General features: G+C 41.3%; 1 protein-coding gene across 2 annotated transcripts in view; it reads right to left on the reverse strand.

Moving 5' to 3' along the window:
• The window catches only part of EDARADD (EDAR associated via death domain), a 99,200-nt gene extending 93,119 nt beyond the window's left edge, over positions 1–6,081 (reverse strand). For both annotated transcript variants that reach the window (XM_081569412.1, XM_081569411.1), the window contains exons 1-2: positions 5,935–6,081; positions 1,155–1,282 (exon numbers count right to left, since the gene is read on the reverse strand). The gene's annotated coding sequence lies outside the window, so the exon portion shown is untranslated. The remainder of the gene's footprint in view (positions 1–1,154; positions 1,283–5,934) is intronic.
• Positions 6,082–27,965: the final 21,884 nt, after the last annotated feature.

A 27,965-nucleotide genomic window follows, 5' to 3' on the forward strand; every position in this document is an offset into this window, starting at 1 on the left:
GAACTGACTCATTGGAAAAGACCCTGATGCTGGGAAAGATTGAAGTCAGGAGGAGAAGGGGAAGATAGAGGATGAGATGGTTGGATGGCATCACCAAGTCAATGGACATGAGTTTGAGTAGGCTCCAGGAGTTGGTGATGGACATTGAAGCCTGGCGTGCTGCAGTCCATGGGGTTGCAAAGACTGAGCAACTGAACTGAACTGAACTGAACTTTAATATCAAATACTAATTTAATGTTGACTATTTCCCAGTTTATATGAACCTGAAATGTATTGAGGTTAATTTTTTATATTTCTGAGAATTATTCCTTTAAGTTATTTATTCTTTAAGTTATATATTCCTTTAAGTTAATTAAATCATGTTCATTTATAAATAAATTTTGGTAATACCATTCATAGGTAAATATATATCAGGCCTATACTGCATACACAGAAATATAGATAGATACAATCAGAGATCTCATTAGCTTCATTTTTAAAATAGTCATGAATCAGGTATTACAATATAAAACTCTCTAGTTTATAACAGTTGGAATAAGTTAAGTTTACTCATTTGAGTTCCAAAAGGACTCTTTTTCCTTTTTTTTTCCCAGTCTCATTAAAGATGGTCTAGACAGGATAAGAATTCCTGAGAACCCTAGTAGAACATTTACATCTCAAGGCATAGGAAGAGAAATGCAAGCTCCTCTAAAAGGACTTGTTGTCTTAGGGTCAGAGTTCTGAAAAAATGTTATGTCAAGCTGGCTTCCTCTAATTCTAACTGCATATGTAAAAAACTGGTATTGGAATGTTAAAAGATCCCCATTTTAGCCACTTTCAGAGCAAGATTTTCTTTAATTCCTAATTAAGTACTTGTAAGTATAAGTTTCCCTTGTACTTAAACCTGGCAGGGGTACTAGTTGGAGACTGGCTTTCTGATGTCTCTTGTTTATGAAAGACATTAGGCCAGCCTCCCACCTAATCACCCCAGTCCAGACCTCTCATTGTGTTTCAGTTGAGCAAATCTCAGAGTATTCCAACCAGGCTCCCTTTTTTTTTCAATGGGAGGCATTTTTCCCTAGTGTCTTTCAACTGGGGAGTCAGGTACTTGTGTTACATCCCCAAATAAGATCATGAACAATAGTTGGGAGATCAGAGAACCAGGAAAGACTCACCCAGATTCATCTGGACTTGCCAAGGAGTCAGATGGGCGAAAGAACCTGCTGGTACCTGATACTTGTAGAATTCAGGCAAAGGAGAAAAGGCTGCTCTAGGTCCCTTCACAGTTGCCAAAACTTGTCAACTGAAATAAAAATGCACAACATGAGAGCTGTGAGTTTCAGTTTCATTGAGGAACTTACTGAGGAATATAGCCCAGGATACAGCCTCTCAGATAGGTTTCAAGCACTGCTCCGAAGAGGTAAGGGGAGAGGTCAGTATATTCGTGATTTTGGAGAAGAGGTATGTGCAATTAAACACATATCTCGGTAGAACGTTACTGCTAGTCATGGGGCACAAATATCTCAGTTAATGATTTTAGTGCTTTCTAAATATGGGAATATAGAAAAAAAAATTGGGTTCATAACACTCTCTTGAAAATATCTGACTATCTGTAGCCCTTTTCTGATAGTTTTCCCAGCACACAGAGTGCCTCATTCCTGATCCAGGGGGTGTTGAAGGTCAGTGACTGCAGTGGCTAATGACCTAGTCCTTATAGAGCTGAATGGTGAGTGTCATTCTCTAATTGGCAATGTATCACACTAAATGTATATTGCACTGTTTTTCACTTGGTCCTTAAACTGTATAATTTATTATTATAATTTTATAGATGGGGGAACTTGGGCTTAAAGGGGTTAATTAATTTGTCACACACCTACCAAGTGATAATGCTGGGGTTTGGCCCTAAGTATGGCTTCCAACATTCTAGCCTTCTCTCTTACTCTGACATTTTCACCTAAAAATCCCTGGGTTTCTCATGGCACTTTAATGTGTGTGAGTCATTTGTGCACAATCCAGGATGTGTTTCCTGGGTAGGAGATGCAAAACCTACTTGGCATTTGAGGTCAGTACATTATAGGAATAAATTGTGCTCGTGTCTAAGCTTTTAAGTATCTAAATGACTGAGAGTTTGTCTTCAAAGGGGAAAAATAACAGCCTTGTAAAACAGGATTACCAGTGCAGAGCTTAGTGTCTTAGAATCTTTAAGCCTCAGAACACAGAGAGCAGAAGAGAAAAAATGTTTCTAGGTAAAAGAGAACTAATGAGCTCCAAAGGAAAGAGCCCGTCCCTTGCTTAGCAACACCAAAAGCTGATTATTTAGAGCTTGCTCTCTGGGCAAAAGGTAGAAAAACCAAATGAAGAAAAGATACCACCTCATTTAACAGGCACTTAAAGCATTATCACACATGCTACTTTACCAAAAATAGTCTCCATTTTAAACACTATCCTTAGTATCTTATGCATGCTGGGTACTCAACAGACTCCCAGTCTCAGAATAATTTTTATCACCACCTAACATAGCTGTGTACAAATACAGATGAGAAAGCAAGGCCAAGAGATGAACAACTGGCTCGAGGTCACATAGTTATTTTCAGTAGAGCTGAAACAGAGCCTAAGTCTGTGGTAGGTAACAACTCTGGACTCTGAAGTCAGACTGCCTCAATCAATTGAGGCAAATTTAAGAGTTGAGGGTTCAGCTCTTATATTTAGTGATAGAGTTACCCAGGCCAGAGTACTTGATTATGCCTGACTCATAGAGTTACAGTGAAGGGTCCTGTGATAATACAAAGGAAAGACTAGCCACATGGTACATGAGCTCTCTGTAAATTCACTACCCTTAATGCCATTATTACTGACCAGTTTCTCTGAGCACCCTCTACCACACAGCTTGACAGTTCCACACAGTTTGACAGTTCCACACACCTGAACAGCTCTTTCTTTATTTTTTTAAAGATTTTTTTTTTGTTTTATGTGGATGATTTTTAAAGTCTTTACTGAATTTGTTACAATATTGCTTCTGGGTTTTTTTTTGTTGTTTTTTTTTTTTATGCTTTGGATTTTTAGCTTCAAGGTGTGTGGGATCTTAGCTCCTCAACTCAGGATTGAACCTGCACCCCTTGCATTGGAAGGTGAAGCCTTTACCACTGGACCACTGGGGAAGTTCCATGACAGCTCTTTCACCAATGTCTTGAAGGCTACCAGACTAGCCACGCCAAAGTATGACTATTTGGCACATGGATTATTTTGAGCAATAGGGGGCTTCCCTCATAGCTCAGTTGGTAAAGAATCCGCCTGCAATGCAGGAGACCCCGGTTCAATTCCTGGGTCGGGAAGATCCCCTGAAGAAGGGATAGGCTACCCACTCCAGTATTCTTGAGCTTCCCTTGTGGCTCAGCTGGTAAAGAATCCACCCACAATGCGGGAGACCTGGGTTCAATCCCTGGGTTGGGAAGATCCCTTGGAGAAGGGAACGGCTACCCGCTCCAGGATTCTGGCCTGGAGAATTCCATGGACTATACAGTCCACCGGGTCACAAAGCGTCAGATACAATTGAGCGACGTTCACTTTCACAGGGAATTAAGAGCCAACAGATGCAGGAAAAGTTCCTTACCTCCCTTTAACTGACTATAATAGAGTATACAGTTCCTCATAAAGGAAATTTCTGGGACTTCTTTTCGGTCCAGTGCTTAAGACTCTACAATTAGAATGCAGGGCGCAAGTGTTCCATCCCTGGTTAGGGAACTAAGATCCCACATGCCATGTGGTGAGGCCAGAAAATAAAAATAAAAGAGAAAAACTCATATATATGGAATTTAGAAAGATGGTAATGACGACCCTATATGCAAGACAGCAAAAGAGATACAGATATAAATAACAGACTTTTGGACTCTGAGGGAGAAGGTGAGGGTGGGATGATTTGAGAGAATAGCACTGAAACATGTGTATCACCATATATGAAAAAGATCACCAGTCCAAGTTCAATGCATGAAACAGGGCACTCAAAGCCGGTGCACTGAGACAACCCTGAGAGATGGGATGGGGAGGGAGATGGGAGGGGGGTTCAGGATGGGGGACCCATGTACACCCATGGCTGATTCATGTCAATGTATGGAAAACCCACCACAATATTGTAAAGTAATTAGCCTCCAATTAGAATAGATAAATTAATTAAAAAATAAAAGAGGAAATTTCCATTTGTAAAGTTGCGTCAGTGTCAGGAAGAGGACCACCCCCAGAGACAACTCTGATCATCTGAGACCCTTAACTGCACAATATATTTCCTCCCTTCAACTTCTCCTAACTTGCCTCTACTCTCCCAGAAGTGCTGAACTTTTTTCCTATGTTTAGTCTAAAACAGTATTTAAGCCTCAATCACTTGGCCACAACTGAAGCGACTTAGCAGCAGCAGCAGCAGCACTTGGCCACAATCTTGAGTATATTTTCCTTGTGAAACTCTAACACATCTTAATTCCCACAAGTCTTTTGTCAGTTTAATTCCCAAGGCCCTTCTCAGGTGGCACAGTGGTAGAGTCCACCTGCCAATGCAGGAGACGCAAAAGTCATGGGTTTGATCCCTGGGCCGGGAAAATCCCCTGGAGTAGGAAATGGCAACCCACTCCAGTATTCTTGCCTGGAGAATCCCATGGACAGAGGGGCCTGGCAGGCTATAGTCCATAGGGTCACAAAGAGGCGGACATGACTGAGCAACTGAACACACACACACACACACAGCTAGAGAACCTAGCTGGGTAGAAGAAAAAGGGTTTTGCCTCCTGTACAGTCTGCTTGAAATAAAGTATTTGTTGGGCTCACCTATTAAGGAGAAAATTCTGGGTTCTTTTTAAATACTCCCACCAAATTTGTAACCTAGCAGGACCCTATGGGACCTTCCTGGAAGAGGACCAACCGCCCCACCCCACCATGTCCTCTGCCTACCTATCTATAAAGAAACTTTAGCCTCCTAGGCCTTCCCCGAGTTTCAAAAAGTGAATTTAATCAGAGAAGTGAGAAAATACAGAAAGGAGAACAGTCAAACAAGACACAATAATAATAATTTAGCCATTAAACAAAGTCAAGGAATTAAAGATTCCTTTAGTTCCTTCTCAAGGGCTATAGATACTATTCTGAGCCATACACTTTAAGTTGTTTTGCAGATACTGAAACCCTTACCAGGTAGAAGTTAACCATATGCTGCCAACAAGCACATAGACCCCAGACTGGTCAGAACCAGAAGGCTGATAACGGTAACTCCCGGTTTCCTCACTATCAACCAACTAGAAAAACGTACAGGAGCTAATCAAAAACCCCACAACCCCTCTCCCTCACCCAGTCTTTAAAAACCTTTGGCCAAAAGCCTGCAGGGAGTTTGGGTCTTTTAAGCGCTAGAGGTCCCGGACTCCTTCCTAATAAGCCCCTTAAATAGACGCTGCACTTTCCTTCACCACCACTGGATGTCAGTAGATTGACTTTACCGCGGAGCCCCTGCAGGCTAGGGGACCCAAGTTTGGTGCCCCAAGAAAACCAATAGAAAGTTGTCAGCAACCAGAACTTGGGATTGGAACACTTTGTCACAACCTAAACTTGAACTAGGTTCATTCAGGGATGTTATCAAGAGAAAGACTGCAGAACGGGGCAGATAGCTTCTTAACAGGAGGTTCATGTGTGGCAGTTTCATCCGGCAGTCGTGTGAGCAAGGCAGCTTGTAAGTAGGTCCTGGTCCTTGTGCTTGCAAATATGGACTATGCAGGTTCCCGGTTTCTGAAAGCAGCCTCTGTTTACAGTAAGACGAAGGACCGGAGGACAATCCTATTTTCCGAAAGTTCAGGCCAAATCCTGGGCCCTCGGGGCTGTGCAAGCTCAGGGCACAAATGCAGTATTTAGAGCTTCTAAAGAAGGAGGCGGGACTGCGAGGACGGCTGACCGGGTGGAAGGGGGAACCGTTCCATGCGCCCGCACCTCCTTATTTTGGATGCCCGCGGGGTCCCGCCTCTTTCGCTGAGGTGGCGCGGGAGTCCGGAGAGCCCAGCAGCTCCCTCAGCTGTTCCGAGTTTCCAGGTTTGCTCCGCCGCAGGCCCCGCCTTCCTTCCTGAGGCGGACTTGAGTAGGCCTAGAACCACAATTCCCACAAGGCGCCGCGCTCGGGGGCGTGGCCAGGAGGGAGATCGTGGCCTCGACCGCGGGACGCGCAGCGATGCGAAGAGGGTCTTGGTGCTTACGTTCTCGGCTTCCCTACCCGGCTTCCCAGAGCTGGGGAGCTTTATCATCCTTGGGGTGGTGTCTGATCCTCTGACCTCTAGAGTCACTCAACATCCGGGAGCGTCGCCTCAGACAGGAGCTCGACGGGCAGCATGTGCCAAAGAGTTGGGTGGGAAGCAGGGTGGGAACCGTGTTACATTGAAGCTGCTGATGGTCCTGGACTTCGTAGGGGAACCTGTCTCAGGCCCAGGAAGTTACAGATGCTGGAACGGGAATCCCAGGGGGAAAACTGGGGCCAAAACCAGCACTGCGAGCCAGAAGCCAGCAATAAGTGTAAAGAAAGTGAAAATCGTTCAGTCGTGTCCCCACTCTCTGGGACCCCATGGACTATTCAGCCCATGGAATTCTCCAGGCCAGGCTCCTGGAGTGGGTAGCTGTTCCCTTCTTCAGGGGATCTTCCCAACCTAGGGATTGAACCCAGATGTCCCACGTTGCAGGCAGATTCGTTATCAGCTGAGCCATCAGGGAAGCCAAAGAATATTGGAGTGGGTAGCCTATCCCTTCTCTAGCAGACCTTCCCGGGGTCTTACCTGCTGAGCTACCAGGGAAGCCCAAAAGCCAGCAATAACTGCGGGAAATCCCAACCTCTAAGATGCTTGAATTTTGGCAATGAAGATAAGCAGGAAAGTTGACAGCCGAATCCATGTGATGTCTGTGGACCAATGCTGAAACTTTTGGATTTGTCCTCCAGATCTTAGATATCATTCATAGCTTTTATCCTTTCATCCCTTGTGTTGCATTCTGCGAGAATTCCTTGGCTTGGTATTCCAGCTGTCTGGTTTGATTTTCAGTAGTGGCCATTCTGCTATTCAACCCATCTCTTTCAGTAGCTGTTTGTATTTCCAGTATCTCTGGTTAATTTCTTTTCATAACTGCCTGCTCTCATTTCATGATGTGCTATCCTTGTTTATCCCTATGATTATTTAAATTATGCTGATTTTAAGGTGCTGATCACTTTCAAAAATTTCCTCGGGTGTAAATTCTCTTTTAAAAAAAGAAGAAAATATATGTTGAAGTTGTTCTTTTTTGTTTTGATTTTCTTGAAATATTTGAGATTCTTGCTTTATGTGTCACTCCTTTTTTTTTTTTTTTTTGTACCCAAGAACCCTAATTTTTACTCTCTTCGCAGAGGAAAGAGGGATAAGGAGAGGACACTGTGGGGGTTAAATATTTTTTTCTTTTAATGAAAGTGGAAAGAAGCAAGATCTGTAGCCTAGTGACTATCTGGGGAACCCTATCCTTCCTAAACCTGGGATTTTGTGTATTTCTCTTACTGAAACTCTCATACTCTTTGCTCCTAGCTGGAAGCAGAGATCCCATCTTCTGCTCCCTGGAAGCTTGTATTTTGTGAAGCTTCTTGTTCTGTTATCTCAGCTAGTTACCTTTCTGTTTCCCTTGGCTCCCTCTCTCCAGGTTTTCAACCCCCTTTCCTCATGTGCGAATGGGGATAGTAGGAAAGAGTGATCCAAGGAGCCTCCCTCAATTATTTCAGTATCTTTTTTTCAGTATTTAAAAGGGAACCAAGAATCCTCACTAGGATTCTCAAAAGATGAATGAAAAACAATGCCAGCAATAAATCTGCTATAGACATGACAAGACATCTGTTCTTTATATTGCATATAAATGTTTTTTTTTTATTAATATTATGTGAAACATAAGAATTAGCTGGAGGTAATCATTTCAAAGGGCTCCCCCGGTGGCTCAGATAGTAGACTCTGCTTCCAATACAAGATACTCAGGATCAGTCTCTGGATTGGGAAGATCCTCTGGAGAATGAAATGGCTACCCAATCCAGTATTCTTGCCTGGGTATTCTCATGGACAGAGGAACCTGGTGGGACACAGTCCACGGGGTCACAAAGAGTCTGACATGGCTGAGCGACTTTCACTTCCCGTCAGTTCAATCATTTGAAAAATGATGTCCGTACACCTTTATATCTTAGTAAACCAAGATACTGTAGGATTGTACTGATCATTCTTACTCTATATAAGAACTCTCGAAGTTCTGTGTTAAGATAACACCATCCATCTAAAAAAAAGGTAAAACTGGAACAGTGATCAAGAATTAACTCCTATTTGTGCCCTGAACCCCTGTTGTTGGTGGGTATAATTTAAAATTTGAATATTTACCCTTTAAATTAAGAACTTTGAGGGTCTGTTGTTTTCAGCACATAAGCACTTCATTGACAGAGGTGTGATTTTCATCATTCTTTAAGCGGGTAGCAGAGGACACACAAAAATAAAGATACTGTTTAGTCTTAGGTAAAAAAATAAATGATTATGGTATATAAAACCTTTTAGTACCTAGGTTGGCATGCTGCATCCCCATTTTGAATTACAGCAAATTCAGGCTGAACAAATGTTTTTGCTTCCATAACATATTCATCATCCTCACTCTGGATATTTCTTCATCTGCTCTCACAACTGTAGGCAAGTACCTAAGTTCCCAAGCTCCACTAAACTGTAGCAAGTACAGTGTAGAATCAGACTTTATCCACTTCAGAATTTAATCCTTTTGTGCTTTCTATTTCTCCCTTCTCTTTCAACAGCTAAGAAAACCTTGCTCAGCAATATTTGTATTTTTGACCAATTCATGAAAGATACAGTAAAAATACTAAAGCCAATTAATTAGCTATTACTAATTAGTATTAGCTAGTGATAATAGTGGGGGCTTCCCTGATGGCTCAGCTGTAAAGAACCCACCTGCCAATTCAGGAATTGCAGGAGATGCAGTTTCAATCTTTGGGTTGGAAAGATCCCCTGCAGAAGGAAATGGCAACCTGATCCAGTATTCTTGCCCTAGAAATCCCATGGACAGAGGAGCCTGATGGGCTACAGTCCAGTGAGGTCTTGAAAGAATTGCATACAACTTAGCAACTAAACGACAACAACAATACTGATAGTAATTATAGATACTTTGAAATGTTGGTGGAAACATTGATGATGAAACTTTTTTTCACAGCCTGGTAATAGAACCAGAGCACAAACAGCTCAGTTATAATGAATTTACACACACACACAGATACACTACAAATGTGATTACCAGCTGGATTCCGTTGGTGGTTTCTTCATACCCAACTCCACTCTTGCTTGGGTAGAAGAACTTCAAGCACCTTCATAATAATCAAATAATTTTATTATTTATTTATTTTTAAATTTTTTGAACTTTTTATTTTGTATTGAGGTATAGCTGATTAACAATTTTGTGATAGTTTCAGGTGAACAACAAAGGGACTCAGCTATATAGATACATGTATCTATTCTCCCTCAAATCCCCCTCCCATCCAGGCTACAGCCTTACACTGAGCAGAGTTACAGCAAAGCAATCAGCTATAAGAGGTTGGTTGGTGTCTTTTTAACCAACCTCTTGGAAGCATCACTATGAACAAAGCTAGTGGAGGTGATGGAATTGCAGCTGAGCTATTTCAAGTCCTAAAAGATGATGCTGTTAAAGTGCTGCACTCAATATGCCAGCAAATTTGGAAAACTCAGCAGTGGCCACAAGACTGGAAAAGATCAGTTTTCATTCCAATTTGAAAGAAAAGCGGCAATGCCAAAGAATGTCCGAACTACCGCACAATTGCACTCATCTCACATGCTAGCAAAGTAATGCTCAAAATTCTCCAAGCCAGGCTTCAACAGTACGTGAACCGTGAACTTCCAAGTGTTCAAGCTGGATTTAGAAAAGGCAGAGGAACCAGAGATCAAATTGCCAACATCCGCTGGATCATCGAAAAAGCAAGAGAATTCCAGAAAAACATCTACTTCTGCTTTATTGACTATGCCAAAGCCTTTGACTGTGTGGATCACAACAAACTGTGAAAAATTCTTCAAGAGATGGGAATACCAGACCACCTTACCTGCCTCCTGAGAAATCTGTGTGCAGGTCGAGAAGCAACAGTTAGAACCAGACATGGAACAATGGACTGGTTCCAAATTGGGAAAGCAGTACATCAAGGCTGTATGTTGTCACCCTGCTTATTTAACTTCTATGCAGAGTACATCATGCAAAATTCTGGGCTGGATGAAGCAGAAGCTAGAATCAAGATTGCCAGGAGAGATATCAATAACCTCAAATATGCAGATGACACCACCTTTATGGCAGAAAAGGGAAAGGAACTGAAGAGCCTCTTGTTGAAAGTGAAAGAGGAGAGTGAAAAAGCTGGCTTCAAACTCAGCATTCAGAACACAAAGATCATGGCATCCGGTCCCATCACTTCATGGCAAATAGAGGGGGAAACAATGGAACGAGTAAGAGACTTTCTTTTTTTGAGCTCCAAAATCACTGCAGATGGTGACTGCAGCCCTGAAATTAAAAGACACTTGCTCCTTGGAAGAAAAGCTATGACCAAGGTAGATGGCATATTAAAAAGCAGACACGTTACTTTGCCGACAAAGGTCCGTCTCATCAAAGCTATGGTTTTTCCAGTAGTCATGTATGGATGTGACAGTTGGACCATAAAGAAAGCTGAGTGCTGAAGAATTGATGCTTTTGAACTGTGGTGTTGGAAAAGACTCTTGAGAGTCCCTTGGACAGCAAGGAGATCCAACCAGTCCATCCTAAAGGAAATCAGTCCTGAATATTCATTGGAGGGATTGATGCTGAAGCTGAAACTCCAATAGTTGGGCCACCTGATGTGAAGAACTGACTCATTTGAAAAGATCCTGATGCTGGGAAAGATTGAAGGCAGGATGAGAAGGGGACGACCGAGGATGGGATGGTTGGATGGCATCACCGACTCGATGGACACGAGTTTGAGTAAACTCCAGGAGCTGGTGATGGACAGGGAGGCCTGGCGTGCTGCAGTCCGTGGGTCACAAAGAGTCAGACAAGACTGAGCGACTGAACTGAAATGAACTGAACTGATGCAGCTATACATATACATACATCCCCTCTTCTTTGGATTTCATTCTTATTTAAGTCACCGCAGAGCACTGAGTAGAGTTCCCTGAGCTATACAGTAGGTTCTCATTATTTATCTATTTTATCATGTTCATGTTAGTCACTCAGTCATGTCCAACTCTTTGCAACCCCATGGACTGTAGCCTGCCAGACTCCTTTGTCCATGGAGTTTTCCAGGCGAGAATACTGGAGTGGATTGCCATGCCCTTCTCCAGAGGATCTTCCCAAACCAGGGATTGAAACCAGGTCACCTGCATTGCAGGCAGGTACTTTACCGTCTGAGCCATGAGGGAAGACCTATCTATTTTATGCATAGTATCATTAGTATCTCCTGGAGCTTGCTCAAACTCACGTCCATCGAGTTAGTGATGCCATCCAACCATCTCATCCTCTGTCGTCCCCTTCTCGTCCTGCCTTCAATCTTTCCCAGCATCAGGGTCTTTTCCAATGAGTCAGTTCTTCGCAGCAGGTGGCCAAAGTATTGAAGCTTCAACATCAGTCCTTCCAATGAATATTCAGCACTGATTTCCTTTAGGTTTGGCTGGTTTGATCTCCTTGCTGTCCAAAGGACTGTTCGAAGGCATCAAAACCACAGTTCGAAGGCATCAATTCGTCAGCACTTAGCCTTTTTTATTGTCCAGATCTCACATCTGTGCATGACTCCTGGAAAAATCATAGCTTTGACTAGATGGACCTTTGTTGGCAAAGTAATGTCACTGCTTTTTAATATGCTGTCTAGGTTTGTCATAACTTTTCTTCCAAGGAGCAAGCGTCTTTTAATTTCATGGATGCAGTCACTGTCCTCAGTGATTTTGGAGTCCAAAAAAATAAAGTCTCTCACTGTTTCCATTGTTTCCCCATCTATTTGCCATGAAGTGATGGGAGTGGATGCCATGATCTTAGTTTTTAAACGTTAAAAACATGATATTCATTTTTTAAATGTTTAGCTTTAAGCCAGATCACTCTCCTCTTTCACCTTCATCGAGGGGCTCTTTAATTCCTCTTACCTTTCTGCCATTAGGGTGGTGTCATTCGCATGTCTGAGGTCATTGATATTTCTCCAGGCAATCTTGATTCCAGCTTGTGCTTCATCCAGTCCAGCATTTTGCATGAGGTGCTCTTTTCTGAATATTATTTTATAAAAGCCTAAATTTAGGATTTCATCCTAGCAATTTGTTAGCATGCTTCCAGAAGTGGGGATGAAAGAAAGCACAAACGGCAACAAGAATGCCTCATTCCTGAACAGATCATGTTCTAAGGTGCAGAGTTTCGTAATATAGCCCACCACACACTCCCTCACCTACAAGCTTCCCCATCTCTCTAGCTCATAGATATCAAGCAGAAACACTGATTTTAGATTTTGTTGCATTTTTATTTTACAGATTATATGGCCACATTAACAGAAGTCTTAAAAAGGTAAAAGTTGCCCTAACATTCTGCAAACAAATTAAACTCTTGTTTGAGGTAGTTGGTGTTTTCTTTCTAGATTCCACAGGCATATTATATGATTTATGTAGTTTTACTTATAGTTGAATTTGAGAACTGTCCACTAACTTATGCTCTCTTTTTCCAAAATTTTTGTTGTCAATCTAAGAGTAGAAAATCAGAAGTATATTGCTTTGCAGGTGAAACTTCTCTTGAAATTATTCTATTTAAACTAATTACTGGAAACTTGTTAAATTAATGAACAATGAGAAAAGAGAAAATGCCATCAAATTTCCCACTCAGAAGGAATTTCTTTGGGGTTAGATTATTCTCAGTGAGAGAGAGAGGAGAGAGAATAAGTGACCAACTGAGAATAAATTCAAACTTATGTTGGAAAATCAAAAGCCCTTTCTAAATGCCTGTCTTATACATAATTATGTTAAAATAGCAAAACCAATAGAGTACAAGTTTATTTGTTCCCAAATAGATACACTTGAACTTTTGTTAACATGTAGAAAATTATCCATTTGCCAATCGGCTGGAATTTTGAAAGGAAGCTAGTGTATAGAATAGGATGGTTTTTAGCATTGAGTGAGGGTGAGGAAATGGGTCCCTTAATACTGCACAGTATAGCAGCAACTTTCTGAGATCACATTCTGATTTTGGTTGGCCATCCTTTCCCTGAAGGAGACCAGGACTCGGGAGGTGTGCCTGTCTCATTCAGTAGTGAATGAGACTTCCTGGTGGCTTACTGCTTCAGACATTTGCACAATAGACTCTAGTTAAAATCCGCCACCAGCTATTTACAAATTATTACAGGCACTGGACCTTCAGAGACCTTTGAAAGCAGGGGCAGTCCTGGCTGTTAAGAACATAGAAGAGGGTACTGTGTAGCATACATTATGTGAAAAAATGACTTTAGTATTCGCTCAGTGGTTTCAGTAAGTTGTTGTCCACTAGATTGTAGGAGTGAGAAACATCTGGAAGGTTCTCAGGAAGTAATGATTTTAGGGGGAAAGAAGATGAGAGTAGGATTACCCGATTTAGGAGGTAATGAATAAAACATGAGAGGTAGGCTTGGAATCGTGAACTTTTGCTGTTGTCTTGGTAGGAGCTGAGGTATAAGAGTCTCCTGGGGCTGCATTGAAGTGAGTCGACCATGGGGAGATGGTGAAGTGACTACACAGGGGAATCACCATTTGGGTTTGGTATCAAGAAACAATCAAAGAAAAAAAGTAAAAAAAAAAAAAAAAAAGAAAGAAACTTCCTTGGGCGGCCCAGCGGTTAACACTCTGAACTTCCAATGCAAGGGGCGCAGGTTTGATCCCTTGTGAGGGAACTGAAATCCCACAGGCCGCGAAGTGTGGCCTTAAAAATTAAAAATAAAAAAGAGAAAAGAAAACATCAAAGTAATTTAGCCAGAGAATCCCATTTGCAGGGTGTGTCTGTGTGCTAACTCTTCATAGCTGAGGATACTGTGTTGGATGGTTCCAACGTTCCTTATGTCTGGACTTTGTTCTGTTGTCAACCAGATGTGAGACCTCAGGCAATTCCTCCACCTCTGATTCTATCACAGTGTGATGAGGTCTTGTGTCCAAGCCCCAGGGTTTGTTTTATCTGTAACCAGATGCAGTCCTTTGGTCCCTAATCTCTTAACTGGACTGACCATCACAGTGCAGAAGGTGCAGGACAGCCGTGGGTGAGAAGAAATGGTTCACTTCCCCTTGAGGAGAGTGGACAAGCTCGAAGAGAGGTCAGACCACAAGGGGGATCCAGCCAGCCCCTGGGGGCATGGGGGAGGTTGTGCTGACAACAAACCTCTGGAAGGAGGGCAGGAGGTGCCACTGCTGGTTCCACTGCAGTCACAGAACCAGGGTTGGGGGCAGAACGGGGAGGCGTGAGGTGATGGAGCAACATCAGGCATGCAGAATGACTTAGCTGAGTAATTAGAAGGGAAATGTCTTGTCATCATCTTTGATTTTATGAGTATGTATGTGTGTGTGTGAGAGAGAGAGAGAGAATGTGTTACCTTTTAAACAAGAGAGATAGGTGATATTTACTTTTGTTTCTGATAAGATCTTTTCTGTGATAATAAGAAGTTCATATGACTGTAAGTGGAGTGCTGGTGCTGGACCTCATTCACAGTTTCAAAGAGTTGAAGAGGGACATCTGGGAAGTCATTCTCTTCTTTAAAAAATTTTCGTTTGTTTTATTTTGATTTTTATTTTTAATGCAGCATGTGGGATCATAGTTTCCCGACCAGGGATCAAACCCATGCCCCATGCAGTCTAAATCAGAGTCCTAACCACTGGACTGCCAGGGAATCCCTCTTTTTAAAAAATTTTTATTTTTAATTTTTTAATTGAAATATAATTGATTTACAATCTTGTGTTAGTTTTAGGCGTACAGCAAAGTGACTCAGTTACATATATATGTGTCTATGTACACACATATATATATATATGTATTCTTTTACAAATTCTTTTCCCTCATAGGTTATTACAAAATATTGAGTAGAGTTCCCCGTGCTTTACAGTAGGTCCTTGTTGTTTACCTAATTTATATATATGTCTAGAGATCCAGTCTCTTAATAAGAGAGGTAAATGCTAGTCACAGTAAGATCAGAGGTCCTACATGACTGATGTCATCTGGACCTTGTTACACAGGTCTGACTGTTTCTAATCTAAGGGTATGATTCTTCATTGTGTTAAGTATAACGGGCCTTGCTGCCATGGAGTGAGGGAACCAGGGGCGCTGTGCCATAGGGGCCTTTGTGGAAAGTACTTGGTAGTACGAACAGCAGCATTATCAGTTTTGGAGATACTCTCCTCTTTTCTTTTGCACTGCCTTTCTTTGGGATTGGAATGAAAAGTGAACTTTTCCAGTTCTGTGGCCACTGCTGAGTTTTCCAAATTTGCTGGCATATTGAGTGCAGCACTTTCACAGCATCATCTTTGAGGATTGGAAATAGCTCAGCTGGAATTCCATCACCTCCACTAGCTCTGTTCGTAGTGATGCTTCCTGAGGCCCACTTGACTTCATACTACAGGATGTTTGGCTCTAGGTGAGTGATCACACCATTGTGCTTATCTGGGTCATGAAGATCTTTTTTGTATAGTTCTTCTGTGTATTCTTGCCACCTCTTCTTAATATCTTCTGCTTCTGTGAGGTCCATACCATTTCTGTCCTTTATTGTGCCCATCTTTGCGTGAAATATTCTCTTGGTATCTCTAATTCTCTTGAAGAGATCTCTAGTCTTTCCCATTCTATTGTTTTCCTCTATTTCTTTGCATTGTTCACTTAGGAAGGCTTTCTTATCTCCTTGCTATTCTTTGGAACTGTACTTTCAGATGGGTATATCTTACCTTCTCCTTTGCCTTTCACTTCTTTTCTTAGCTATCTGAAAGGGCTCCTCAGACAACCTTTTTGCCTTGTTGCATTTCTTTTTGGGGATGATTTTGATCATCACCTCCTGTACAATGTTGCAAACCTCTGTTTAGGCACTCAATCAGATCTAATCCCTTGAATCTATTTGTAACTTCCATTGTATAATCCCTGGTGGCTCAAATGGTAAAGAATCTGCCTGCAATGGTGGAGACCTGGGTTTGATACCTGGGTCAGGAAGATCCCCTGAAGAAGGGCATGGCAACACACTCCAGTATTCTTGCCTGGAGAATCCCCATGGACAGGGGAGCCTGGTGGGTTATAGTCCATGGGGTCTCAAGTGTTGGACACAACTGAGCAACTAAGCACAGAACTGTATAATCATAAGGGATTTGATTTAACTCATACCTAAACGGAGAAGGCAATGGCACCCCACTCCAGTACTCTTGCCTGGAAAATCCCATGGACAGAGAAGCCTGGTAGGCTACAGTCCGTGGGGTCGCTAAGAGTCAGGCACGACTGAGTGACTTTACTTTCACTTTTCCCTTTCATGCGCTGGAGAAGGAAATGGCAACCCACTCCAGTGTTCTTGCCTGGAGAATCCCAGGGACGGGGGAGCCTGGTGGGCTGCCGTCTATGGGGTCGCACAGAGTCGGACACGACTGAAGCGACTTAGCAGCAGCAGCAGCAAATGGTCTAGTGGTTATCCCTACTTTCTTCAATTTAAGTCTGAATTTTGCAATGAGTTCATGATATGAGCCCCAGTCAGCTCCTGATCTTGTTTTTGCTGACTGTATAGAGCTTCTCTATCTTCAGCTGCAAAGAATATAATCAATCTGATTTTGGTATTGACCATCTGGTGATGTCCACGTGAAGAGTCATCTCTTGTGTTGTTGGAAGAGGGTGTTTTCTATGACCTAAAGGAAATCAACCCTGAATATTCATTGGAAGAACTGATGCTGAAGCTGAAGCTCCAATACTTTGGCCACCTGATGTGAAGAGCCTGACTCATTAGAAAAGACCCTGATGCTGGGAAAGATCCAAGGCAGGAGGAGAAGGGGACGACAGAGGACGAGATGGTTGGATGTCATCATGGACTCAATGGACATGAGTTTGAGCATGCTCTGGGAGATAGTGAAAGACAGAGAACCTGGTGTGCTGCAGCCCATGGGGCCACAAAGAGTCGGACAAGACTGAGTGACTGAACAACAACAACAACTCCTCTTTTCCAGGCACTGTGCTATGACCTGGGTTTATAGAGGTGAAATAAAAGCAGAAATAAAAATAGATGTTGGCTCTGTTCCCAATGAAGCTGAAACCCATCTGTTTTTTTTTTCACTGTCCATTCTCTTCTGGTCTTCTATGGGCATTGTGTAGCCCCACTAAGCACTTACAGGGGTGAAGTGTCTGATTCTGCAAGAGGATTTCGCTGTCCTGAGTGTGTTCATAAGGATGGCTCTGCCTTGGTTTTTTTGTTTTTTGTTTTTCACGACTGCACCCTGAGGCATGCAGGATCATAGTTCGCCAATCAGGGATTGAAACTGTGCCCCCTGTATTGGAAGTATGGAATCTTAACTACTGCACTGCCAGGGAGGTCCCAGGATGGCTCTGCTTTTGAACCGTGGGAGAAGACGCAGGGCATTTCTTCCTCATGTTTGTTAGTGATTTTATCATCTGGTGGTGGTTTCTGGTTGCTACAAGATGGGGACGTTATCTGGTGTGGGCAAGTTGTCAAGTGCAAGATAAGAGTGTTGGAAGATAGATATTGTGGAAGAAGAACAGTCCCTGAGGGGTACCTTGCACTCATGGGAGAGAAGCAGATTCCAGGAACTTGATCAGTGACCTGAGGAAGGCAGGCGTGCTATGTGGAGTGGGTGGGAGATAAGAGCCAACACTAACAGCCCAGTTCTATGACCTGATTTTCTGAGTGCATTCACGGGAAGCGCCTTGTGCTAGAAGAAGACAGTTTGTGGGACAGAAGGGCAGCTTTAGAAAGGAAGTTTTACCAGTCATTGAATTTATTGCATCTTTCCATCCTGAGCTCAGCACTCATTAATCTCTAGTCCAGTCAATCTGTTGGTTATAAAAATAAGCTTTCGTCTAATTGGTATTTATCATTTTGTAACCTCTTTGAGCAGTGTGAATCATTCTAGCTTTATCTCCAAATACCTAATCCTGTCTAGTAAAGAAACCTTGAGAGTTTTATAACTCCATAAACATTTAAGAAAAACAATAGATTCACTCTAGTTACTATTTAATCCTGTTGATGTGCCAAAGAAAGGAGATAGTAAGTATCAAAAATCTTATTACAAAGCACAAATTGCAATTTATACTTGTCAAGATGTCATCAGTAAATAAATATTCTGCCTTCTCCGAAGCCTTTTACCCACCTTCTAGTATCTCTATTATGCCGTATAAATAAAAGCAGTTACCAGTATCCAGCTGTCATTAACCACAACTCAGCTTTCTCCCAGAAGTACAAATAAACTGTTCATTATGTTTTTATCCCATCATTTTGCCACTGTTGTGGAATTGTTCATTAGCTGATTCCTAAAATCAGGAACCACAAAATTTTAATAGAACAGCAATATCCTTGATAGTATCATGGAGATGTAAGTGCCCAATGTAATTTTCTTAATTCGTAAAATTACATTAAAATTATAGTAGATGGGCCAAGGCCATTGTCAAACCTCCGTCAAGAAGGGTCATTAATTTGAGAAATATCCCCTTGTTTTTCAGGATGACAGCCTCTGAGTTATTCCATTAGCTGGCATGTTTGAGAGCCTTGTGGACTTTTTGACAACTGAACAGCATATCTGTGTTTAAAGCATTCTGATCATTTTTCTTAATACAAATATGCCAGTTTTTTCACCTTTCATGTTACTGTCCTCATCAGGAAAGTTCCTGCCTCAGAAGGTTGGGAATTTTGAGTTCTCCAAGGGAATTTTCAGAACTACCTCCAAAGTGATCACCTGAAATGTCTCCAAGATAAAGCTGAAATTCCAAACATCCATCATAACTTTATTAATGTTGATAAGGAAAGGATTTCCCCATTAATACCATAATACTACATACGTATATATATGGAATGGAAGAAAGAATAAACACAAAATTTCAGAGGAGTGACACCACTGATATATGAACTCCATGAGAGCAGGATTTTTGCCTATTTTTTTTTTTACACTACTATGTCACCAGCACCTAGAACAGTGCCTGACACAGTAGCCACTAAAACTTAGATTGTTTTGAATAATTCACTTTGGCCTTTGATAGTCAGATAGTTCGTATCCTCAGGCAAGAGGTGGGATTTGGGGTGGGTCAGAGTAAATTTCAAACATGATTCATAATGATTGTGGTCTGTTTACATGTTGATTATTTTCTTTCTTTTAAGATTTTTTTGATGTGGGTCATTTTTAAAGTCTTTGTTGAATTTGTGACAATATGGTTTCTGTTTTTATGTTTTGGTTTTTTGGCTGCAAGGCATGCGGATTCTTAGCTCCCCGACCAGGGATGGAACATTAGAAGGTGAAATCTTAGCCGCTGGACTGCCAGGGAAGTCCTGATCACTATCCTTTGAAAATGTGAAGCACACAGATGTTGTCCACATTGAATTCTCTTTGTTAATATACAGAATCACAAAACAAGTCATCCTGACTGGCCTCAAGCCACACACTCCAGGATTATACATATCTCTCCCCATGTCTTTCTGGGAAACTGGATCTTGAGGATTCAAACCAAAGATGAAAAAGGATCAATGCTCCCTTATTCTGATGGCCCATTCATTTTTGCTTTCTTGGTTTTGGGGTCTACCATAGTTCCTGACTTTCTGAAGATAAGGACCACTTGACTGAGAATGATGTTCACAGAGCCACTCTGCAGTGGCCCACGTGGGTCAAGGTCAGGGAGCATAATGGATCTCTGGAAGTTTTTAAAAGATGCCTTTGTAAAGGGCCATGCAAGACAAAAGTTTCAGGTAAAGGAGAGGATGATTAGACAAGGTGAAGTTACAGCTGCTCACTGATTTTGTGGTTGATGGAGGGACAGAAATACACCCAGCTACAGGGCCAGGGTGTAGAGGTGCAGTGAGGTATGGGAAGGGAGAGACATAAATCATCTTTGTCTTTCAGAACAGCCCCTGAGATCTTCCTCACAATGGAAATTGCCGCAGTGAGGTTCTTCTAAATTCTGGCAGATGCCTTAAATTGAACTGACTACTGGGTCTGCCATCCCTGGCCAGATAGCCCAGACCATGATTTGATTACCATCCTCTTTTTTTTTTAATTATGCCTCACTGCTTTAATTTCTATTTGCAGAGACATTTTGGGATGGTCCCATAAAACAAGTGAGAAAATATAGTATGTGAAGGATCCCACTCTCATTTTAAAATGCAAGAGGTCATTTTCATGGTGATTTACTATAGCTATTAGATGCATTTTATCACAATTGCTTAGACTGAGTTCAATTCACCAGACATCTGAAAAGATTCATTAAGTATTACTATATTACTAAATACATCAAATATTACCTGAAAATATGAAACAAAAGACATAAAAAGATAGTGATGAATTCCATATAAATAATTGTAACATTAAGAAGTGAACTGTTACCAAAAAAAATTTTTAGGGTCATACCCAAAGCAATAATTCATTATAGGGATAAATTTTGAATACATGTAATGAATAGTTTTTGAATTGTTTCCTGCATGCACAGTCATGTCTGACTCTTTGTGACTCTATGGACTATATCTCACCAGGCTCCTCTGTCCATGGGATTTTCCAGGCAAGAATAATGGAGTAGGTTGCCATTTCCTCCTTCAGGGGATCTTCCCAACCCAGGGATTGGACCTGTGTCTAGTGTGTTTTCTGAATTGCAGGCTGATTCTTTACTACTTGAGCCACTGGGGAAGCCTTGCATTGTTTGATAACCCAATTAGGAAAGAGAATGAATCTAGACCTAGAGGATAGACATCTGGTTGCCATTGGGGAAGGAGGCTGAGGGAAGGCTGGATTGGGAGTTTGGGATTAGCAGATGCAAACTGTTATATATGGAAGAATGCCATCCTCTTAACCTGATGGAGGAGACCACCAGAAACAGCAGGGAATGCCCTCAGCTTCTGGACCTCCCATGCAACCCAGCTGTCAACACCTTTGGACATGTTGCCTGCCCCACCCCCATTCCTATGGACATTGCTCTTTCTGTGAGGTACACAAATGCTGCTGACTGGTGGGGTGGACAAACTGGGAAAGCGTTAGCTCCTTTAAGGTATGTTGGGTTCTGGAGGCTTGGGTAGGGTATTTCTAATTGGCTTGTCTTTGCCCTCACTCTTTTCTGTCTGTTCATTCAGCGTTACTTAAGTATCAATATTCTGTAGTGATCATTCACTGTGCTCAGTGCTGTGGGGATGCAGGGACAGCCAATCAGTTCTGTCCTCAAGGAGCGTTCAGTCAAATTGGATTGAATAGTTTCACTCCTCCATCTCTGACATTTTACTGAACATCTCTACTTTTGTCTTCTGTTCCTTCTTTCAGTTTATTTTGAAAAGCAACTCAGTATTATTATAACAGTATTCTTTTAAAATGGTACTTGTAAAATCCTTGTAGAGTTAAAAGCTATAACAGCTTTTATTCCTCCCAAAGAGCTATGTATTAAATATTTTCTCTTTGCCTATTAAGAGTATGTTACTTAAAAAGAAGTGTGACTCACGAACTGTTCCTTAAGGGGAAGCTATCACACTGCCTGACTTTTATCCCATGAATGAATCAGTGGTCTTCCTTCAAAACTGGTTTTCTCTGTTGATTTTCCTAGTTTTGCATATGTTGGTGTTAGCATTTCCTTAGTTTAGCTTGAAAATTGGAGTAATCTTTGAATCTCTTTCCCCTTCACTGCCTAATCCCAAGATCAGACTCTCAAATCTTTCATCCTAAAAGTTTCTTGGAGTAAACTTTGTCATCCATCAGAATCGTAGTTCAGGCCATACTAAATCTTCTGTGACATCTCACAGCTACAAGTTTTATAAGTGATTTTTTTCCAACCTCCTATCTCTCTATTAGTTGATCCTTATCATCATATTCAGTTCAGTTCAGTCGCTCAGTCGTGTCTGACTCCTTGCGACCCCATGAACCACAGCACACCAGGCCTCCCTGTCCATCACCAACTCCCGGAGTCTATCCAAACCCATGCCCGTTGAGTCGGTGATGCCATCCAACCATCTCATCCTCTGTCGTCCCCTTCTCCTCCTGCCCTCAATCTTTCCCAGCATCAGGGTCTTTTCCAATGAGTCAGCTCTTCACATCAGGTGGCCAAAGTATTGGAGTTTCAGCTTCAACATCAGTCCTTCCAATGAACACCCAGGACTGATCTGCTTTAGAATGGACTGCTTGGATATCCTTGCAGTCCAAGGGACTGTCAAGAGTCTTCTCCAACACCACAGCTCAAAAGCATCAATTCTTCGGCACTCAGCTTTCTTTATAGTCCAACTCTCACATCCATACATGACTACTGGAAAAACCATAGCCTTGACTAGACGGACCCTTGTGGACAACGTAATGTCTCTGCTTTTTAATATGCTGTCTAGGTTGGTCATAACTTTCCTTCCAAGGAGCAAGCGTCTTTTAATTTCATGGCTGCAGTCACCATCTGCAGTGATTTTAGAGCCCCCCAAAATAAAGTCAGCCACTGTCTCCACTGTTTCCCCATCTATTTGCCATGAAGTGATGGGACTGGATGCCATGATCTTAGTTTTCTGAATGTTGAGCTTTAAGCCAACTTCTTCACTCTCCTCTTTCACTTTCATCAAGAGCTTCTTTAGTTCTTCTTCACTTTCTGCCATAAGGGTGGTGTCATCTGCATATCTGAGGTTATTGATATTTCTCCCGGCAATCTTGATTCCAGCTTGTGGTTCATCCAGCCCAATGTTTCTCATGATGTACTCTGCATATAAGTTAAATAAGCAGGGTGACAATATACAGCCTTGACATACTTCTTTTCTTATTTGGAACCAGTCTGTTGTTCTATGTCTAGTTCTAACTGTTGCTTCCTGACCTGCATACAGGTTTCTTGGGAGGCAGATCAGGCGATCTGGTATTCCCATGTCCTTCAGAATTTTCCACAGTTTATTGTGATCCACACAGTCAAAGGCTTTGGCATAGTCAATAAAGCAGAGATAGATGTTTTTCTGGAACTCTCTTGCTTTTTTGATGATCCAGCGGATGTTGGCAATTAGATCTCTAGTTCCTCTGCCTTTTCTAAGACCAGCTTGAACATCTGGAAGTTCTCAGTTCACATATAGCTGAAACCTGGCTTGGAGAATTTTGGGCATTACTTTACTAGCATGTGAGATGAGTGCAATTGTGCGGTAGTTTGAGCATTCTTTGGCATTGCCTTTCTTTGGGATTGGAATGAAAACTGACCTTTTCCAGTCCTGTGACCACTGCTGAGTTTTCCAAATTTGCTGACATGTTGAGTGCAGCACGTTCACAGCATCATCTTTGAGGATTTGAAATAGCTCAACTGGAATTCCATCACCTCCACTAGCTTTGTTCGTAGTGATGCTTCCTAAGGCCCACTTGACTTCACATTCCAGGATGTCTGGCTCTAGGTGAATGTGAGTGATCACACCATTGTGATTATCTGGGTCGTGAAGATCTTTTTTGTATAGTTCTTCTGTGTATTCTTGCCACCTCTTCTTAATATCTTCTGCTTCTGTTAGGTCCATACCATTTCTGTCCTGTATTGAGCCCATAGGCTTCTTCATAGAAACTGTGCAAACCAGAGGACAATGCAGTGACACAATGTGCTGAAAGAAAATAACTGCCAACCCAGAATTACACACACGATGAAATATCTTTCAAAAATGAAGACAAAGAATATTTTAGAAAACAAAAGTGACAGAATTCATTACCAGCAGTCCTATACTGTAAGAAATATGAAAGGAAGCTCTTCAATAAGAGTGTTTTAGAGAATATGGTATCATACACAAAGACAGATCTACAAAAATAAAGATCTCTGGAAATGGTTAAAATGAAAATAAATCGAAAGACAATCTTATTTTTAATCTCTCCAAAGATAATTATCTTTCAAGATGAAATACAGTAACAATGGATTGTGGTTTTATTGCAAATATAAGAGTAAAATGAAAACCACAGAAAAGATGAGAGAGAATAATTATAAGTGTGCTGTTGTTAGGTTCTGAAGCTATATATGATTCAGTATAATTTTTTTGAGGGCAGACTATGATTAGTTCAATATATATATATATGTGTGTGTATATATATATATATATATAAGTAAGCCTTTGGAAAAAAACTAAACAAAAGTTTTAATGGAGATAAAATGGACTCATTAAAACATTTAATTATTTCTAAAGGAGGTAGAAAAAAAGAAAAAAACAACATAATTATTAAAGAAATGCAAATCAAAACTACAATAAAGTATCACCTCAAACTGATCAGAATGGCCATTATCAAAAAGTCTACAAACATTAAGAAAGAGAAAGCTGGAGTTGTAAATCAACTATACCTCAATTTTTAAAGATTCCCTGAAGAAGGGAATGACTACTCACCCCACTGGGCTTCCTAGGTGGCGATGCAAGAGACATAACAGATGTGGGCTCGATCCCTGGGTTGGGAAGATCCCCTGGAGGAGGGCATGGTATTCCATGCCCACTCCAATACTCTTGCCTGGAGAATCCCATGGGCAGAGGAGCCATGGACTATAGTCCGTAGGGTCGCAAAGAGTCAGACACGACTGAAGGGACTAACTCTTTCACTTTAAGGACTGTCACCAAGAATAAAAAGGGATAATACTGATAAAGGCGTTGATTCATCAAGTATAACAATTCTAGATATATATGTACTTCACAGCGCAAGTGGCTCAGCTGGTAAAGAATCCGCCTGCAATATGGCAGACCTGGATTTGATCCCTGGGTTGGGAAGATCCCCTGGAGAAGGGAAATGCTACCCACTATAATACCAGAATACTGGTATTCTGGTCTGGAGAATTCCATGGACTGTATAGTCTGTGGGGTGGCAGAGTCGGATACGACTGAGCGACTTGCACCTTCACTTTCATAGCACAAGTGCTAGAAGCAGAAAGAACTCAAAGGAGAAATTTAAAAATTTACAGTTATAGTTAGTTCAACATTTATTATTATTATTATTTTTGGCTGCATTGATTGCTTGTGGAATCTTAGTTCCCTGGACCCGTGGCAGTGAAAGCGCAGAATCTTAACCACTGGAGCACCAGAGAATTTCTGAGACTTTGAACATTTTAATTAACAGAACCACCACACAGAGGATTACTAATGTTATAGAAGACCTGCAACCCTATCAATCAACTTGGCCCTACTGACATTTACAAAAAAAATTTATCCAATGTTAGAATATATTCAAATTTAATATTTAATATTTTACTTAGACTTTACTTATCAAAGTCTAATATTAGAACCTTGACTACCTCCCCAATAATCAAGGAATCTTTGACTGTTTTTTTTTATTAAATAAATTTATTTATTTTAGTTGGGGGCTAATTACTTTACAATATTGTAGTAGTTTTTGCCATACACCGACACGAACCAGCCATGGGTCCACATGCGCTCCCCCTCCCGGACCCTCCTCCCACCTCCCTCCCCATCCCATCCCCCCGGGCCATCCCATTGCCCCAGCCCCGAGCACCCGTCCCATGCATCGAACATGGAATGGTGCTCTGTCCCACACATGACAATATACATGTTTCAATGCTATTCTCCCAGAACGTCCCACCCTCACCTTCTCCCTCAGAGTCCATAAGACTGTTCTATGCATCTGTGTCTCTTATTCTGTCTCGCATATAGGGTTATCGTTAGCATCTTTCAAATTCCATATATATGCATTAGTATACTGTATTGGTGTTTTTCTTTCTGGCTTACTTCACTCTGTATTACGGGCTCCAGTTTCATCCATCTCAATAGAACCGATTCAAATGTATTTTTTTTAATGGCTGAGTAATATTCCATTGTGTATATGTACCACAACTTCCTTAGCCATTCGTCTGCTGATGGACATCTAGGTTGCTTCCATGTCCTGGCTATTGTAAACAGTGCTGCGATGAACATTGGGGTACACGCGTCTCTTTCAATTCTGGTTTCCTCGGTGTGTATGCCCAGCAGTGGGATTGCTGGGTCATATGGCAGTTCTATTCCCAGTTTTTTAAGGAATCTCCACATTGTTCTCCATAGTGGCTGTACTAGCTTGCATTCCCACCAACAGTGTAAGAGGGTTCCCTTTTCTCCACACCCTCTCCAGCATTTATTGCTTGTAGACTTTTGGATTGCAGCCATTCTGACTGGCATGAGATGGTACCTCATTGTGGTTTTGGTTTGCATTTCTCTAATAATGAGTGATGTTGAGCATCTTTTCATGTGTTTGTTAGCCATCTGTATGTCTTCTTTGGAGAAATGTCTGTTTAGTTCTTTGGCCCATTTTTTGATTGGGTCATTTATTTTTCTGGAATTCAGCTGCAGGAGTTGCTTGTGTATTTTTGAGATTAATTGTTTGTCTGTTGCTTCGTTTGCTATTATTTTCTCCCATTCTGAAGGCTGTCTTTTCACCTTGCTTATAGTTTCCTTTGTTGTGAAAAAGCTTTTAATTTTAATTAGGTCCCATTTGTTTATTTTTGCTTTTATTTCCAATATTCTAGGAGGTGGGTCATGGAGGATCCTGCTGTGATTTATGTCGGAGAGTGTTTTGCCTATACAATGAAGAAAAGACAATCTCTTTAACAAGTGGTGCTGGGAAAACTGGTCAACCACTTGTAAAAGAATGAAACTAGAACACTTTCTAACACCATACACAAAAATAAACTCAAAATGGATTAAAGATCTAAATGTAAGACCAGAAACTATAAAACTCTTTGACTGTTTTAACTCCTAAGTTTCTTTCTCTTATGTGTTATTCTTGAGGGTGTTTAGACTCTTATAAAACACTGTTATTGTTTTACAGTGGTAATTTACCTTTCTGATGCATTTCTATTTTTTACTGTTCTTTATTCTTTCCTACATCTCTGAGAGGCCATTTGATATCATTTTCTTTGTGCCTAAAGAACCCCCTTTAATGTTTCCTTTAGTGCCAGATTGGTGATGACAAAAATCAATTTTCATTTCTTAGACACATAAAAAGCCTTTAATGCACCATCATTCCTAAAAAATATTTTCATTGTGGTGGCAATCAGTTGTTTTGTTTCAGCAGTTTAATTATCTCTACTGTTCTTACTTCCTTATTTCATTTATCCTTTTAGAAGTTTGTATTTGGTGTACCTAGGTGTGATTTTGCGTTTATCCTGTTCCGGATTATAAAGCTTCAGTCCTATTCTCTCTTCTTCCTTGTGAGGCACTGATTATGTACATGTTTAATCTCTTCACCATGTCCTGTTTCTTTCATGTTGCTTATCCTTTCGTCTTGCTATGTTTCAGTGTAACGATTTTCTTCCAACCTATCATCCACTTTTTTTTTTAAGTATGTATTTATTTGGCTGCACTGGGTCTTCGCTGCAGCATACTGGATCTAATTTCCTGACCAGGGATCAAACCCGGACCGCCTGCACTGGGAGCACCAAGTCCCAGCCCCTGGGCCACCAGGGAAGTCCCTATCATCTACTTTTAAAAACTCTCTTAACGAGGTCTGTTCAGCAACTAAACCCATTCCCTGTGTCCGTAATTTATTATATTTTTTCAGTTCTAGAATTTCTATCGATTCTTCGTAAAATAAGTTCTAGTTTTCATCCAAAATATTTCATTGTGTCTATAAATTCTTTAAATGTTTGATTTTTAAAATATCTTGTTTGGCAACTCCATTAGCTTTAATTTCTGTTATTTGTTTCTGTTGTCTTTCCTGTTGATGTTCAGTCTCTTTGTATATTGGGCTTCCCTGATAGCTCAGTTGATAAAGAATCTGCCTGCAATGCAAGAGACCCTGGTTAGATTCCTGGGTCAGGACTCCAGTATTCTTGGGCTTTCCTTGTGGCTCAGCTGGTAAAGAATCCACCTG

This window comes from Giraffa tippelskirchi, chromosome 2 (genome assembly GCF_054371585.1).
Source record: "Giraffa tippelskirchi isolate mGirTip1 chromosome 2, T2T-mGirTip1v1.2.pri, whole genome shotgun sequence".
In the NCBI taxonomy this organism is placed as follows: Eukaryota; Metazoa; Chordata; class Mammalia; order Artiodactyla; family Giraffidae; genus Giraffa; species Giraffa tippelskirchi.